Source organism: Scyliorhinus torazame, chromosome 2, assembly GCF_047496885.1.
Source record: "Scyliorhinus torazame isolate Kashiwa2021f chromosome 2, sScyTor2.1, whole genome shotgun sequence".
NCBI classification, from domain to species: Eukaryota; Metazoa; Chordata; class Chondrichthyes; order Carcharhiniformes; family Scyliorhinidae; genus Scyliorhinus; species Scyliorhinus torazame.
Genome location: NC_092708.1, coordinates 25636028 through 25652840, shown reverse-complemented (window position 1 = coordinate 25652840; position 16813 = coordinate 25636028). Strand labels below are relative to the sequence as shown.

At 49.2% G+C, this 16813-nt stretch overlaps 1 long non-coding RNA gene across 1 annotated transcript; it reads left to right on the top strand.

Moving 5' to 3' along the window:
* Window positions 1-2749: 2749 nt before the first annotated feature.
* On the top strand, window positions 2750-5701 carry LOC140386852 (uncharacterized). The gene is made up of 2 exons (XR_011933691.1): window positions 2750-3118; window positions 4994-5701. It is a non-coding gene; the product is annotated as an uncharacterized lncRNA (long non-coding RNA).
* The last annotated feature ends 11112 nt before the right edge of the window (window positions 5702-16813 follow it).

Genomic DNA, 16813 nt, shown 5'->3' with positions numbered 1-16813 from the left:
AAGAAGCACTCTACCTAGGTCCACTCCCTCTACCCATCTCACCCTAATCCCGTAACCTGATCTGAACACCCCTGGACACTAAAGGGCAATTTCTCATGACCAATCCATCTGACCTGCACATCTTTGGGCTGTGGGAGGAAACCAGAGTGCCCGCAGGAAACCCACGCAGACACGGGGAGAATGTGCAAACTCCACACAGACAGTCACCCAAAAGGTCGGAATCGAACCCAGGACCCTGGTGCTGTGAGGCAGCAGTGCTAACCATTCGAGTCTATGGAAGGAGAGCATTGCAATGGATGAGTCAGACACAGACATTGGACAGCATTTTGAGGGAAATGTAATAGTGAGGAGGTAACAGAAGGATGAAAAGATCGTTTTTTGTTAAGGGTATCGTCACACCCACACTTTTGTTTCCTTTAGGGGAATGGTGGGGGGGAGGGGGTTGGGGGGGGGGGGGGGGAGTGGTGGAAGGATTCCCGATCTGACTATCACCCAGCCGAACCGGCCTTATGAACTCTCCTTCCATGGCCCAACAAGTCCTGGCGTTGGACCCGAATCCAGAGATACTGGTCCAGAGGGAGGTTGCTGCCAGAAGATGAAGATGAGGGAGACAGTTGAAACAAGACAAGACAAGGGAGGGCTTGCATTGAGATACACCCCTTCACTGCAAATGCAGTCGCACTCGTCAGGTCTGCAACAAAGCAGCAGAAAATGTACACAGCAAGATCCCATGAACAGTTAGTGAGAAACATGAAGGTGGGTAAATTAAACTTACAGAACTATTTAGTGCAAGGGCTGGTTTAGCACAGTGGGCTAAACAGCTGGCTTGTAATGCAGAACAAGGCCAGCAGCGCAGGTTCTATTCCCGTACCAGTCTCCCCGAACAGGTGCCGGAATGTGGTGACTGTGGGCTTTCCACGGTAACTTCATTGAAGCCTACTTGTGACAAGAGTTTAATGGAGTTTAATGCAGAAAAGTGTGAGGTGATTCATTTTGGAAGGAATAACAGGAAGACAGAGTACTGGGCTAATGGTAAGATTCTTGGCAGTGTGAATGAGCAGAGAGATCTCGGTGTCCATGTACATAGATCCCTGAAAGTTGCCACCCAGGTTGAGAGGGTTGTTAAGAAGGCATACGGTGTGTTAGCTTTTATTGGTAGAGGGATTGGGTTTTGGAGCCATGAGGTCATGTTGCAGCTGTACAAAACTCTGGTGTTGCCGCATTTGGAGTATTGCGTGCAGTTCTGGTCGCCGCATTATAGGAAGGATGTGGAAGCATTGGAAAGGGTGCACAGGAGATTTACCAGAATGTTGCCTGGTATGGAGGGAAGATCTTATGAGGGAAGGCTGAGGGACTTGAGGCTGTTTTCATTAGAGAGAAGAAGGTTAAGAGGTGACTTAATTGAGGCATACAAGATGATCAGAGGATTAGGTAGTGAGAGTCTTTTTCCTCTGATGGTTATGTCTAGCACGAGGGGATATAGCTTTAAATTGAGGGGAGATAGATATAGGACAGATGTCAGAGGTAGGTTCTTTACTCAGAGAGTAGTAAGGGCGTGGAATGCCCTGCCTGCAACAGTAGTGGACTCGCTAACATTAAGGGCATTTAAATGGTCATTGGATAGACATATGGATGATAAGGGAACAGTGTAGATGGGCTTTAGAGTGGTTTCACAGGTCGGTGCAACATCGAGGGCCAAAGGGCCTGTACTGCACTGTAATGTTCTATGTTCTAAGAAGCAATTATTATATTATATTATTATAAAGCAGTTGGAAAAGCGGTGAGTGAAAATTGTTAATGCCCCAAATATCGAGATGAGATTAATTGCAATGGGAAACCAGGGAGAGATACATTAGAGGTGAAGGGAATATAAAGATTAAGATTATTCAGTGCCAACAACTCAATGGTTTGTCAAGTCTTTTTCCTCACTCTCTGGTTCTATCTGTGTCTCTTTCTCCTGCCTTTCACACTCTTCCTGTTTCCCCATTCTCATAAGTTCATAAGATACAGGAGCAGAATGAGGCCATTTGGCCCATCGAGTCTGCTGCACCATTCGATCCTGGCTGAATTCATCCTGGCCTTGACTCCACCGTCCTGCCCCTTCCCCATAACCCTTCAACCCATTACCAATTAAAAATCAGTCTAACTCCTCCTTAAATTTAGTCACTGTCCCAGCATCCACCGCACCCTGGGGTAGCGAATTCCATAGATTCACAACCCTTTGGGAGAAGCAGTTTCTCCTCAACTCTGTTTTAAATTTGCTACCTCTTATGATCATGGCTCTCATTCTCGCCCTTGCTTTTCCGTGTGTGTACTTGGATCCTATCTCTACCTATTCTGACCCGTTTCAATCTATCTTTTTCCACCCCAGATATATAGTTTATTAATAACATTTGTAACAGTACATTTCAATTCGAAAATTACACAGAGTGCAATATAATGTGACTTCTTTTCAGATAGTATATTCCATTCCCAGGCGCCTCTGGACAAAGGTAATCCTCAATCCATTGTAACTTCTCTCTCTCCTGTAACTATTTGCTGTTTCTCCCTCGGCCTCTCACACGCCTTCTTCCTCTGCCAAAGACCTGTATGAAAATGGCTTGTGTGTGGCTGGAAAATAGCAGGTGTTTTTTTTGGAACGGGTTCCTGTAACAAGTCAGGTTGGAGAGACAGGGGAGAACTTGACAGATTCAATCGCCAGGAACTACTGCCAATTTAACCAGCTCCCTCCCCATTTCCCGTCTTCCCAGGAGTTTTTTTGCATAGAAATTCTCTCTCCTCCCTCTCTCTCCCTCCCCCAGGACTAATGAGCGTTAATAGCCTGCTAGCAGTGTCAATATTTAATCTCAATGCATGACAGGTGCACCTTTTAGGCAAGTCTGCTTGCTGCTCTGCTCAAATGCTAGCGAGAGCCCCCTCCGACTCTCCCTTTGTCTTGTCCGTCATTAAAAAAAAACGGCGGTGGGCTTTATAAAAGGTGCAGAACTTTCAGCCCAGCGCCAGTCCAGATCCCTCCCCTCTGTAAGCTGCTGTGCCGGCTGAGGTGAGTCAGTCAGTCTATGTGCTACCTGCCACACCGCCTGCCTACGTGTCACTTCAGACAGATACCAACATCCAGGTAAATTCCGACTCGCATCTTCTGAACGTAAAAGTTTGCAAAAAAAAAAAACAAAGTACTGCCATCGAATTTAAGAGGGGGAGGGAGGGGAACTCAGTTTCGATTTACGATCATTTTTGGAACCAATGAAGATTTTTAAGTCAAACCTTTCTCGCTTTTTCTTTTGCATGCAATTTGATTTTAGTCTTATCAAACGTTTATTGCAAAATCAATTGGGGGATGGGGGATATGGGGGGGGGGGGGGGGGGGGGGAACTGTGTTTCAAACCGGGATAATTATTTCACATTTGCTTGGTAAGACTTATTATTTCAAACCGGGATAATTATTTCACATTTGCTTGGTAAGACTTATTATGTTTCTATTCCGGGATGTGTGGTGTGGGTGTGTTTACATATAAATATTAATCATCCCAGCGCAGATGTCATCTAGAAATATTTATATTTCCCCCCCCCCAAACGGGTGTGGTTGTTTAAGAATTCATTAATAGATTGAAAAATAATTTCAGATTTTTTTAAGATGAACAATTCTTTTGAATTATTAGGTATGATTTTAGTTTAATTTCTCAATCGTTCCCAATGGAATGAAGTGTTTTTTTTTGAGGAAATGGAAGGACGCCTAGTTCTGCCGAAACGAACAAGAGCTTCAGTAACATTCCCTTTCTGTTACTGAAACTCGCTCATGGCTGTGACAGCTGCAGATTTATTCCTCCTTTGACACAAGTAGTGGGTCGGGCGTTTCTCTATTATAAGTCTCCTGAATTAATTAAAAGTGTGGAACATAGAACATTACAGCGCAGTACAGGCCCTTCGGCCCTCGATGTTGCGCCGACCTGTGAAACCACTCTAAAGCCCATCTACACTATTCCCTTATCGTCCATATGTCTATCCAATGACCATTTGAATGCCCTTACTGTTGGCGAGTCCACTACTGTTGCAGGCAGGGCATTTCACGCCCTTACTACTCTCTGAGTAAAGAACCTACCTCTGACATCTGTCTAAGTCCCCTCGTGCTAGACATCACCATCCGAGGAAAAAGGCTCTCACTGTCCACCCTATTCAATCCTCTGATCATCTTGTATGCCTCAATTAAGTCACCTCTTAACCTTTCTTCTTTCTAACAAAAACAGCCTCAAGTCCCTCAGCCTTTCCTCATAAGATCTTCCCTCCATACCAGGCAACATTCTGGTAAATCTCCTCTGCACCCTTTCCAATGCTTCCACATCCTTCCTATAATGAGGCGACCAGAATTGACCAGAATTGCACGCAATACTCCAAATGCGGCCACGCCAGAGTTTTGTACAGTTGCAACATGACCTCATGGCTCCGAAACTCAATCTCTCTACCAATAAAAGCTAACACACCGTACGCCTTCTTAACAACCCCCTCAACCTGGGTGGCAACTTTCAGGGATCTATGTACATGGACACCGAGATCTCCCTGCTCATCCACACTGCCAAGAATCTTACCATTAGCCCAGTACTCTGTCCTCCTGTTATTCCTTCCAAAATGAATCACCTCACACTTTTCTGCATTAAACTCCATTTGCCACCTCTCAGCCCAGCGCTGCAGCTTATCTATGTCCCTCTGTAACATCCTTCCGCACTGTCCACAACTCCATTCACCTTTTTGTTTTATTTTTTGAAATGTAAATTCTCTGCATGTGGCTAATAATTCCCTGTCCTTCTCTTTGCTTGTTTTTTTTTGGGGGGAGGGGGGGGGTGTTGTACCACTTTGGATTTTTCCCAAACTGGATGGAGGGAGTTTGACGTTTGAAGTGAAACTTTTTTGCAGTTTGTTTGTTTGTTTATTTGATGTTTTGCCTCTTGTTCCCCCGCCTCCTGCTCCAGAATAAAGGCTCTCTCTCTCTCTCTCCCAGTTGCCAGACCCGCACGGTGACCAAACAGTGAAAACTGCCGCACCCCCCATTCAAAAGCCACGTCAGAAAAGACAAGGAGACAAAATTCGATGAATCAGGACGTCTTTAATTCATTATTTATTTTTTTATTCGGTGGGTCAGATCCGGGAGAGAAGAGCTTTTAACGACGCACCGGCTGAGACTGGAGTTCATCATCGCCCTTCTTCCCTCTTTTTTAGCCAAAAGGTTCCTGGAGCCGGTTTTGGAAGGAGGCCAGTCTGACCTCCCGGGACATACCCCCATCCCGGGCTTAACTCCGCGCCTGCCTGACGCCGAGCCATACAAACAATACCTATTGTAAAAGTTTTGTTCGTTCGGCTCGCGTTACGCAGGGGTGGTATATCTACAGACCCCACCCCCCCCCTACACTTTCCTTCCCTCTCCAAATAACCTGCAGTGTTGCCCCCTTCTACAATGCAACCCGCCTCCCATTGCCCCCCAGCCAAGGATGGAAGAGGCGGAGGACAACTTGAAGGGGGTTAAGACGTTGGGTCGCCACCTCTTCCATAAGGTGCTTGTGCTGATCAATAAATATCTCTGAACTTGTTGTTTTTGTTGCAAAAGTGTGTGTTCTTGCCGAAGAGTGAAAAGGGGTTAAGGTTACAAATGTGATTTTTCTTTGCATTGAGTTGTTACTTGTGTTTAAGTAATAAAAGATGACTTTCTGAACTCTGGAATTGTGTCTTAAATTAGACTGTGCCCCGGCAACTGGTCAGGATTGAAGTTGCATAAATTGATGAGAGTGAATAAACATTCACTAAAATTCATGTCTGGGACCTGGCCTTTTAAAGTTTCTTTGGGGGTGGGGGGGGGGGGGGGTGCCGGTCTCATTCCTTTTATTTTGTGTTTGGACCCATCCCCTGCTTTTAAAAGGTTTTCCTGTCCCCACTTGCCACCTTTAGTTTAATGCTTTTCCACCAGCCTTATTCTGGCTTTAGGGCTGGGCTAATCTTTCCCTCTCAACATTCTCTGGTTCTGGGCTTTTTAAAAAAAAACTTTTAAAAAATTCAGGGTGGGCTAGGTATCTATAGAAACCAAGCTTTAAAAGCCTTCAATGGACCTTAATGAGAGAATCCATCAATCTTCTATTTGAATTTCAAACTCTACCTCGGGTAGTACGTGATGATCGGAAGCAAGTGGGTTTATGGTGGGAATGATGATGGGAATCAAAGTACATTTGTGGTCAGAGCACAAAACGTAATGGGAAGACGCTGATCCCTGTAATGGATTTAATCTTCCAGAGGTACCCAGAGCATTAAGGAATCTGTACAGCCTGGAAATCAACAGTACAGCCTGGAAATCAACAGCAAGTTGTCTTGATATTGGGGTTTCCAAATATACCAGGGCACATCACAGGAATGTCATTAGGCAAAATTTGACCTGGAGCCATGTGATATCAGCTTGATAGAAAGGTGAGGCATGTCTCCAAGGAGGAGGGAGAGAGAGAGAGGGGGGGGGGGGGAGGGGAAGAGGGTGCTAGATGGTGGGCTAATCAAACCAGTGTGTTTGCACGATGCTTTTCCTTGGAGGAGGAATGCAAATCCAGACAGGAGGATGGGTAGTGATGTTTCTCGGCCTATCGCTTTTTGATAAATGAAAATTGCTTATTGTCACAAGACGGCTTCAAATGAAGTTGCTGTGAAAAGCCCCTAGTTGCCGCATTCCGGTGCCTGTTTGGGGAGGCTGGTCCGGGAATTGAACCGTGCTGCTGGTCTGCTTTAAAAGCCAGCTATTTTGCCAGGTGTGCTAAACCAGCCCCAGTACAAAGTGACGTGGACGGGATGGCACAGAGGTTAGCACTGCTACCTCGCGGCGCCGAGGACCCTGGTTTGAATCCCGGCCACGGGTCATTGTCCGTGTGGAGTTTGCACATTCTCCCTGTTGGGTCTCACCCCCACAACCCAGAGACGTGCAGGGTAGGTGGATTGGCCACGCTAAATTGCCCCTTAACTGGAATTTTTTTTAAAGTTGGGTATTGAAATGTGGAGTCAATTTCAAAATTTGCCAGTGATGCCAAACTTGAAGGTATGGTGAGGGTGAAACCAATTGACTGCAACAGGGTGTAGGTGCTAGCAGAACGGGCAGTCAAGTGGCAGCTTAAATTTAATACAGAGCAGGATGAGGGGTTCAATTTTGGCTAAAGGCCTCAGGAGGGCGATCTAGACTAAATGGCACTGTTTGAAAAGAGGGGGCAGGGGATGTATGCATCGATCTTTGAAGATGGTAGTGCACATTGGGAGAGTGGGTAGCAAGGAACAAGGCAGCATAGACTTCACAAAAGAACCGTGAGTAGTAATGTTGAGCCTGTATAAAGCTCCGGTTTGGCCATAACTTGAGTAACTGCTCCATTCTGGCCCTCCTGCTTTCGGAAGGATGAGAGGGCACAGAAGGATGAGAGGGCACAGAAGGATGCGAGGGTCGGCGAGAGGGCGCAGAAGGATGCGAGGGTTGGCGAGAGGGCGCAGAAGGATGCGAGGGTCGGTGAGAGGGCGCAGAAGGATGCGAGGGTCGGTGAGAGGGCGCAGAAGGATGCGAGGGTCGGCGAGAGGGCGCAGAAGGATGCGAGGGTCGGCGAGAGGGCGCAGAAGGATGCGAGGGTTGGCGAGAGGGCGCAGAAGGATGCGAGGGTCTGCGAGAGGGCGCAGAAGGATGCGAGGGTCTAAACAGTGAGAAACAGAAGAGAAAAGTATGATTGATGAACAATTTGCACAAATGTCATATGAACGTATAACATGTCAGGAACAGGAGTCGGCCATTCGGCCCCTCCAGCCCGCTCTGCTATTCAGTAAGATCATGACTGATCTGATTGTAACCTCAACTCCACATTCCTGCCATCTCCCGCTAACCTTTCACCCCATGTTAATCAAGAATCTATCCAGCTCAGCCGCTTCCACTGCCCTTTGAGGAAGAGAGTCCAGAGACCCACGACTCTCTGAGAGAAAGAGGTTCTTCTCATCTCCTTATTAAGTGAGTGGCCCGTTATTTATAAGCAGTGACCCCCTCGTTCTAGATTCTCCCGACAAGCGGAAGCATCCTCTCCGCAACCATCCTGTCAACATCCCTCAGGTTTCGATCAAGCTCAGCTCATACTAAGGAGGAAACTATTCTTTGTTCATTCCGTTGTCAGGCTTAACTTTAAAACAATCAGAAATTGAAAGGGAAAGTAGAAACCTTAACTCCTGTCATTTGGAAGCTCTTAGGAGGCAGGAATGAAGGAAAGACTTGCATTCGTACCGCACCTTTCATGGCATCAGGACCTGACAAAGCACTTTACGTGCAATGAAATATGTTTAAAGTGTACCCACCTTTTGTAATATGCAGTTCTGGTCTCCATTTCTGAGAAAGGATAGACTTGCATTGGAGGTGGTACAGTGAAGGTTCAGTAAATTGGTCCCTGCCCTATGATGAGAGACTGAGTAAATTGGGCCTATAGTCTCTCAGTTCAGAAGAACCAGCGGTGATTTCAGAGAAATACAAGATTCGGAGGGGGTTTGGTCGGGTGGGTGCTGAGAGGTTGTTTGCCGTTGGTCGGGGAATCCAAAACACAGGGGACACAGTCTCAGGACAAGGAGAACAATCATCTGGCACCGAGGTGAGGAGAAATTGCTTCCCTCAAAGGGTTGTGGACCTAATTGAAGGGTGGAGCCCGCTCGGTGTGGTCGGATGGTCTGCTTCTGCTCCAATTTCTCGCGTTCCTGTACGTACGAAAGCTGATGTAGCTAATCGGCGCACAGCAAGATGCCACAAGAGCGCTGTGACAATGACCAGACCGTCTGTTTCAGTGTTTGTGGCTGAGGGATTACTACTGGCCAGGACAGCGGGGGGAACTCATCTGCGCTGCTTTGAACACCGCCGTGGGGCTTTTTATGCCTACCCGAGAGAGTTAAAATACACATATCTGCAATTTTTGCGGCAACCAGAAATGTTAACTCTTTTTCTCTCCCTCCAGCTGCTGCTAAGCCTGCTGAGTATTTGTGGCAGATTTTGTTTTCTTTACAGTTTTACTGTCCCTATCAATTACCTAATTGGATATAATCTTATTGGACCCCATTGTGGTTCTGAGTGTACCAGTAAAACCCTTTATAATGCACATACTGATTGCATCGCACCCTGGTGAATAGCCTGAGGTTATCGCTTGCAGTAGCTACCAAACGATCATTAATCTTTCACTGTCATAACATCCTGCATCAAAGACATGGAATATTCCAGCTGTCAAAGTACAGCAAGACACCTGCTATTGGTGTAGTCAAAAACATTGAGAAAAAAATGTCTCTCTGTTGATATCGAGGCTCCCTGTGAACCGAAAATCATTCTTTCCAAATAGTCTTCCAGTCTTCCCTCCCTCCTACAATCCGCAAGCATTTATAACCCAAACTTATGCATCATGTAACCATTGGTGCTTGAGTTATTTTGTTTGCAGTCTTGCTGGCGACACCATAAAGTCATACAGGACAGAAGAGACACTTTATAAAAGCGAATTACTGCGGATGCTGGAATCTGAAATGAAAGAGAAAATGCTGGAAAATCTCAGCAGGTCTGGCAGCATCTGTAGGGAGAGAAAAGAGCTAACGTTTCGAGTCCAATGACTCTTTGTCAAAGAGTCCCTTTGGCCCATCAACTACCCCCCCCCCCCCCCCCACCCGCCACCAGGCAGTGCATTCCCGACTCCCACCACAATCTGGGTGAAAAATCTTTTCCTCAAATCCCTTCACCTTAAAACTATGCCTGCTCATTATTGGCCCTTCAACGAAAGGGAACAGCTTACCTACCCTGATCATACCTCTCATAATCCTACACACCTCAATCAGTCCCCTCTCAGCCATCACTGCTCGAGAGAAAACAGCCCAAGCCCATCCAGCCTCTCTTCATAGCTCCAGCCCAGGCAATATCCTCTGCACTCTCTCCATTGCAACAAGGAGACCAGAACTGCTCACTGTACTCCAGCTGTGGCCTAATCAAAGTTTTGTACAACTCTTAACACAACCTCCCTGCTCTTCTAATCTATGCCACGACTAATAAAGGCAAGTGTCCCGTATGTCTTTTTAACTATCCTATTAACCCGTTGTGATGCCTTCAGGGATCTGTGGAGAAGGACCCCAAGATCTCTCTGATCCTCTGAGCTTCCTAATGTCCTGCCTTCATTGAACCTTTGTCCTGTTAGTCCTTCCAAAGTGAATCACCTCACACTTTTCAGGGTTAAATTCCAACAGCCACCGATCTGTCCACCTGACCAACCCGTCTATATCTTCCTGCAACCTAAGACCTTCTTCCTTTTATTAATCACCTGGGCAACCCCACTTTCCAGCACCTGGCCCAAATGCTATTACTGTTCAAAGGCTCATCCATTAAAGGCTTAGAGGTTTCCCACCTCTACTACCTCTCCAGGCAGTGCATTCCCGACTCCCACCACAATCTGGGCGCAAAATCTCCTCCACAATTTACTTATCAAACCCCCACATTCTCATCTATATCATTTATATATCATAAACAAGAAAAGACCCAGCACTGATCCCTGTGGCATGCCACTGGACACTGGCCTCCAGACACACAGCCTAATACCACCACCCTCTGTCTCCTACCACTAAACCAATTTTGGATCCAACTTACCCAGGATTCCATGTGCTTTTATCTACTTCATCGGTCTCCCATGTGGGACCTTGTCAAAGGCTTTGCTGAAATCCATGTAAACTACATCAATTGTGCCACCCTCATTTATGGGCAGCACGGTAGCACAAGTGGATAGCACTGTGGCCTCACAGCGCCAGGGTCCCAGGTTCGATTCCCCGCTGGGTCACTGTCTGTGCGGAGTCTGCATGTTCTCCCCGTGTCTGCGTGGATTTCCTCCGGGTGCTCTGGTTTCCTCCCACAGTTCAAAGACGTGCAAGTTAGGTGGATTGGCCATGCTAAATTGCCCTTAGTGTCCAGAAAGGTTAGGAGGGGTTATTGGGTTACGGGGTTAGGGTGGAAGTGAGGGCTTAATGTGGGGCGGTGCAGACTCAATGGGCCGAATGGACTGTACGTATGTTCTATGTAATGTACACACCTGGCCACCTCCTCAAAAAAATCAATCCAATTTGTCCTCCCTTTGACAAAGCTGTGCTGACTATCCCTGATCAAACCTCGCCTCTCCAAGTGGAGATAGATTCTGTTCTTCAGCATTTTCTCCAATAGTTTCCCCACCACTGACTTGAGACTCACTGGTCTGTAATTTTCTGGTTCATCTCTACCTCCCTTCTAGAAAAGTGGGACCACCTTAGCTGTCCTCCAGTGCTCAGAGAGGTCAGGGGGGTCACGTGATCTGAGTGTGGGCGTGGCTACGTTTCTGCGAGTTCTGGCTCTGGTCATCTTGTAATCTTGTAATTTATCCTGCTGCGCATTTCATATTTGCCTTTTCTTGGGTCACATGTCTTGCGCTATGTCCCTGGAGGACCCTGATTGGTGTTTTGTGAAGAGAAGCCGAGATAAATCGCAGAAATCCTTATTTGACCGTGGTGGTGGGAGAGGGCTGGGGTGAGGCCCAGCGGGCAGGGGCATGATTGCCGGTGAGGGAGTTTTCTCCTCGGCGGTGCTGTGTGCACCCTGGTGATGGCCACCAGTGAGAATGTTGTTCTGGACGAAGATCGCGGCTCTGTGGCGCTGGTCTTTAGAGCTCACTCTGAAGGTTTGAGAGGTACTCTTGGGAGAATGGTGGAGGTGCGTGAGAGAGAGTTCTTGCATTGGAAGATCAGTTTCCCTGGTTCGGGCCCGCGTTCAAGCTGTTGAGATCCTGCTTCGTGGCATGTCGTTTACCCTGACGGGTTTGGGAGGTTCGGGCCAGGCAGGGTGTGCCCGTGAGCCGGGTCCCTGGCGATAATTGGGAGGTGAGCCCCAATTGACTCTGAAGATTGGCTGCCACGCATTAGTCATCTTGATTTGGAGGTTTGGTGCATCATCTTCAAGGCATGGGTCGTTTGGGCCTTCTGATCTAATTACGTTCTTCCATTCCCCCTTCACTTTCTATACTCCACTAAGGCCTCTGCTGATTTGCTTCCTTTGTAGTTGCTAAACGCCTCCTTTCTTAACCTGTCCTGAATATTCCTGGACATCCAGGGCTCTCTGGGCATGTTGCCCCTATATTTCACCCTAAAGGCCACATGTTAGGCCTGTACTCTCCCACCTGCGAGCGGTCAACAAGGCGGAGGCCAGAACACCTGCCCCCGCACCTCTCTGTATCCCCGGCAGGTCTGACACCCCGAATATGGCCTCCAGGGGACCCAACTCCAAACCCATGTGCAGAAGCTCAGGCATGGTGCGGAAAAACAACCACCAAAATTTCTCTAACTTTGGGCTGGACCAGAACATATGGGCATGATTGGCTGGGCCCCTCCCACACCGCTATCCTCCATCCCCTCAAGCAGCCGGCACATCCTCGGGGTCGAGGCATTGACCCTTCACAGTACTTTGCATCACAGTCCTTCCTCCAACACCATCCCCAACTCTTCCTCCCACTTGGCCTTAATCCCTTCCATGGACTCCTTGTGCTCCTCCATAATCCTACCGTAGACCGTCAAAACGACCCCAGTCTCTATCCCCCCCCCCACCACCAACAACACTTCCTCCAACAACGAGGACGGTGGCACTGGAAAGTTTGGGGGAAACCTTTCTTGCGAAATTCCGCACCTGCATATACCTGAACCCCTTCTCACGCTGGAGCCCAAACTTCACCCCCAACTGTAACCCCAAAACAGGTCCTTCATCTCTTACCCTCCTTTCTCCTCCCATCCCTAGAACCTTGCATCCATCTTCCCCGCCTCAAATGCATGAATCCCCCTTAGTGACATCACCCTCGAACCTGCCCTCAACTTGAAGGGCTGTCGGAATTGCCCCCAAGTCTTCAACGTTGCTACCAGTACAGATCCACCTGAATACTTCCCTGGGGTGAACGGTAGTGGCACTATTGCCAGCGCCCGCAACCCTGACCCCTTACAAGAGCTCGGCTCCATCCGCACCCACAAGGCCTCCGTCTCCCTACTCCGGCCCGGCACCTTCTCCTCATTCGCCGCCCAGTAACAGTGTAACAGGTTCGGAAGGTTCAACCCCCCCCCCCCCCCCCCCCCCCCCCGCCCCCTGGCTGCCGCCTCCTTTGGAACGTCGCTTTCCTTATCCTGTCCACCTTCCCTGCTCTCACAAACGACGAGACCAGCCTGTCCAACCCTCAACAGAATGACTTGGGCAAAAAGCCCGGCAGACACTGGAATAGAAATTACAACCTTGGAAGAATGTTCATTTATACTGCCTGCACCCGACCTGCCAACGACAAGAGGAAACCATCCCATCGCCTCAAGTCCTGCTTCACCCTCCCCACCAGGCGCGCGCACTTAAGCTTTCAAAATCGTGCCCAGTCCTGCGCCACCTGCACCCCCAAACAACTATAAAATGAGATGTCACTAGTGGCGGGTTTAGCTCAGTGGGCTAAACAGCTGGCTTGTAATGCAGAACAAGGCCAGCAGCGCGGGTTCAATTCCCGCACCGGCCTCCCCGAACAGGCGCCGGAATGTGGCGACTAGGGGCTTTTCACAGTAACTTCATTGAAGCCTACTTGTGACAATAAGCCATTTTCATTTCATTTCACTACCCGAAATGGCAACCCTCTCACTCCCGCCCCTGCACCGGAGAAGACACCACAAAATATTCATTCTTCCCTAAATTTGCTGCTCTTGTACTTCGAGATGGCAGTGGTTGTAGGTTTGGAAGGTGCTGTCTGAGGAACCTGGGCGAGTTACTGCTGTGCACCTTGTAGATGGTACACACTGTCCGTCGGTGGTGGAGGGTTTGAATGTTTGTGGAAGGGGGGCAATCATGTGGGCTGCTTTGTCCTGGATGATGTTGAGCTTCTTGAGGAGCTGCACTCATCCAGGCAAGTGGGGAGTATTCCATTACACTCCTGACTTGTGCCTTGCAGATGGTGGACAGGCTTTGGGGGGTCAGGAAGTGAGTTACTCACCACAGAATTTCTCACCTCTGACCTGCCCTGGTAGCTACAGTATTAATGTGGCTAGTCCAGTTCAGTTTCTGATCAATGGTAGACCCCCAGGATGTTGGATTCAGCAATGATACTGCCATTGAATGTCAATGCCATTGAATCTAGCCTTCACACCAGCGTCTGGACTGGACCCTTCTCCAAGGCAACGTCTACCTAGAATGAATACTCCCTATCCCACAGATGCAAAACCTTGATGGGTCCACCCCTCCCACTTCCTTCATAAACCCGGCCAACCCCCAAGCCCCCTGAATGGACCAGCAAGCATGACCTGGACCTGTCCACCTTTGGGTCCAACACCATATTCCAACCTCCTCAATATCAACTGGTGAGTATCCAAGTCTGGTATGGCCCCCAGCATTTTGTTCACAAACTCAGCATCGTCCAGCTTGGGGCATATACACTAACCAGCACCACCAGCCTCCCTTCCAACGCCCCCGTCATTATACCTACCTGCCTCCATGGTCTGCCACCACCACCTTCTCCATTTGGAAGCCACCCATTTCCCCACCACTATCACCACCCCCCCCCCCCCACCCCCCCACCCCACCCCCCCGGCCCTGCTGTCGAAGCCCGAATGGAGCACCTGGCTCACCCAGCCCTTCCTCAGCCTCATCGGGTCCTTCACCCTCAGATGGGTTTCCTGTAACAGCACCATGTCCGCCTTCAGGCCCCTCAAATGCGAGCAAACACATGCTCTCTTCAGCGTTCCACCCACCCCTCGCACATTCCACGTCATCACTCTCTCCTGGGGTCTCCCCGGCCTTCCTACCCGCCACGACCATCCCCCCAGGCCCCGCCTAGCAAGCGAGACCCAGCCCTGGCTCTAGTCACTGTCCCCCCCCACCTTCCGAAAAACCCCTCCACCATTTCCTCTTGAAAACACCCAGTATCATCCCCATCCCACTGTTCACACCTCCCAGGCCCATTGAAAGCTGCCCGCACAGGTTCCAACGACCGCGCCCCCCCCCCCCCCCCCCCCCCCCCCCGGCTCGCTCCCCTTCACAAGCCAACATTGCGTTTGCTGGCGTGGCCACCACTGCCAGAGCCCCCTCTCCCACAAAATATAACACACCCACCCCCTCCAAACTGCCAATAGCCTACGTCCAAACAAACTGCAAAACCCAACCACCCATAAATCCCAGCTGTTCTTTCCAAACCGTCCCAGCCCAAACATCTATTGCACAAAACAGTTACCATAACATCCACAAAGGGAAAGAACAACACAAAGTAAAAACCCCGTCAAAAAACAGCAAAGTCCCAATTCAGACCAGTCCCAGGCCTTTTGCCTTCACAAAAGCCTCCGCCTCCACCATCGTCTCACAGTGATAGCCCCCGCTGCTGTGTGTGACCCCCCAGCTTCGTCAGGTTGACCACACCAACCGCACGTTGCGTTTACATAACGCCGCCTTGGCTCGCCATCTCCTCGCCAGCTCCGTCATCAGATCTTGGTATGGACGTATACAGTTGCCGTCCCACTCCACCTCCCGCTTCTGCTCCGCCCAACTCAGCACCTTCCCCTTCACTGGAAAATTGTGAAATCAGACAGCTCTCGGCGACATAGTCGCCCTCAGTTTCGGCTGGAGTGACCCGTGAGTCTTGTCCAATCTGTATTGGGAGGGGTCCTCCCCCTCCCCCATCAACTTCGCCAGCATGTTGGTGAAGTATTCCGTACCCCCTCCACCCCCTCAGGCACACCCACAATCTTCAGAATCTGCCTCTGTGACCTGTTCTCCAGGTCCTCTACCATGGCTCCCAGCCCTCTGCTGATCTCTGTTGATCTGTGCCACCTTCCGCAGCTCCTCACCCATTGCGGTGAACTGGTCGCTGTGCCACGACAATGCCTCCTCCACCCCCTTCGTGCCCTCTCCGTGCTCCCGCACCGCCGTCAAAGTCCTCACCAACTCCTCTCTCATCGGGGCAAGGGCCTCACCCCCCCCCCCACTCCTTAAGCGAGGTCTGTTTTTGCAGATCACCTTTTTCCTTTTCCACAGCAAATTTAAATCGTACTGTGTTGTGGTCGCCATCCCCCACTGCCACCTTGAATACCCGTCCGGCATCATTGCCCAGAATTAGACCCAGCACTGCGCCATCCCTTGTTGCACCTTCTACACATTGACCCAAAAAGCGCAGCTGAATACACTTCAAGAAATTCGCCTCCGCTAAACCATTTACACTCTGCCTATCCCAATTAACGCTGGGGAAGTAGAAATCCTCTAATATTTACCTTACTATTATTATTTTTACACACCTCAGTAAATTGTTTACAAATCAGTTACTGCAGTTACTTCCACGTGTCAATCCACACCCTTAACTCATCAATCTTACCTATGATGCTCTTAGCATTAAAGTCGAGGCCATCCAGCCTGGACTTTCTCATTTGGTGTTCAACATGGCTGAACTCCCTCTCTCTCAGTTCCTTTATTATCGTTCACTGGGTCTCTATTGTACTAATGCTCTGTGTCACCTCCCCCTGCCAGACTGGTTTACAGTCCTCCCAACAGCGTCAACAAACATTAGCGAAGATGTCAGTTCCATTCTGGTTCAGGCCCAGACTGTCACGCTTGTCCATGTCCCACCTTCCCCAGATCTAGGAATCTAAAACCCTCCCTCCTACACCAACTCTTGAGCCAGGAATTCAACTTCCCTGTTCTTCTACTTCTATACTCACTGACATGTGGCACCAGGGGTAATCCCGAGATTACAACCTTTGAAGTCCTACTTTTTAATCTGCTGCCTAGCTCCCTGAATTCTTGACGCAA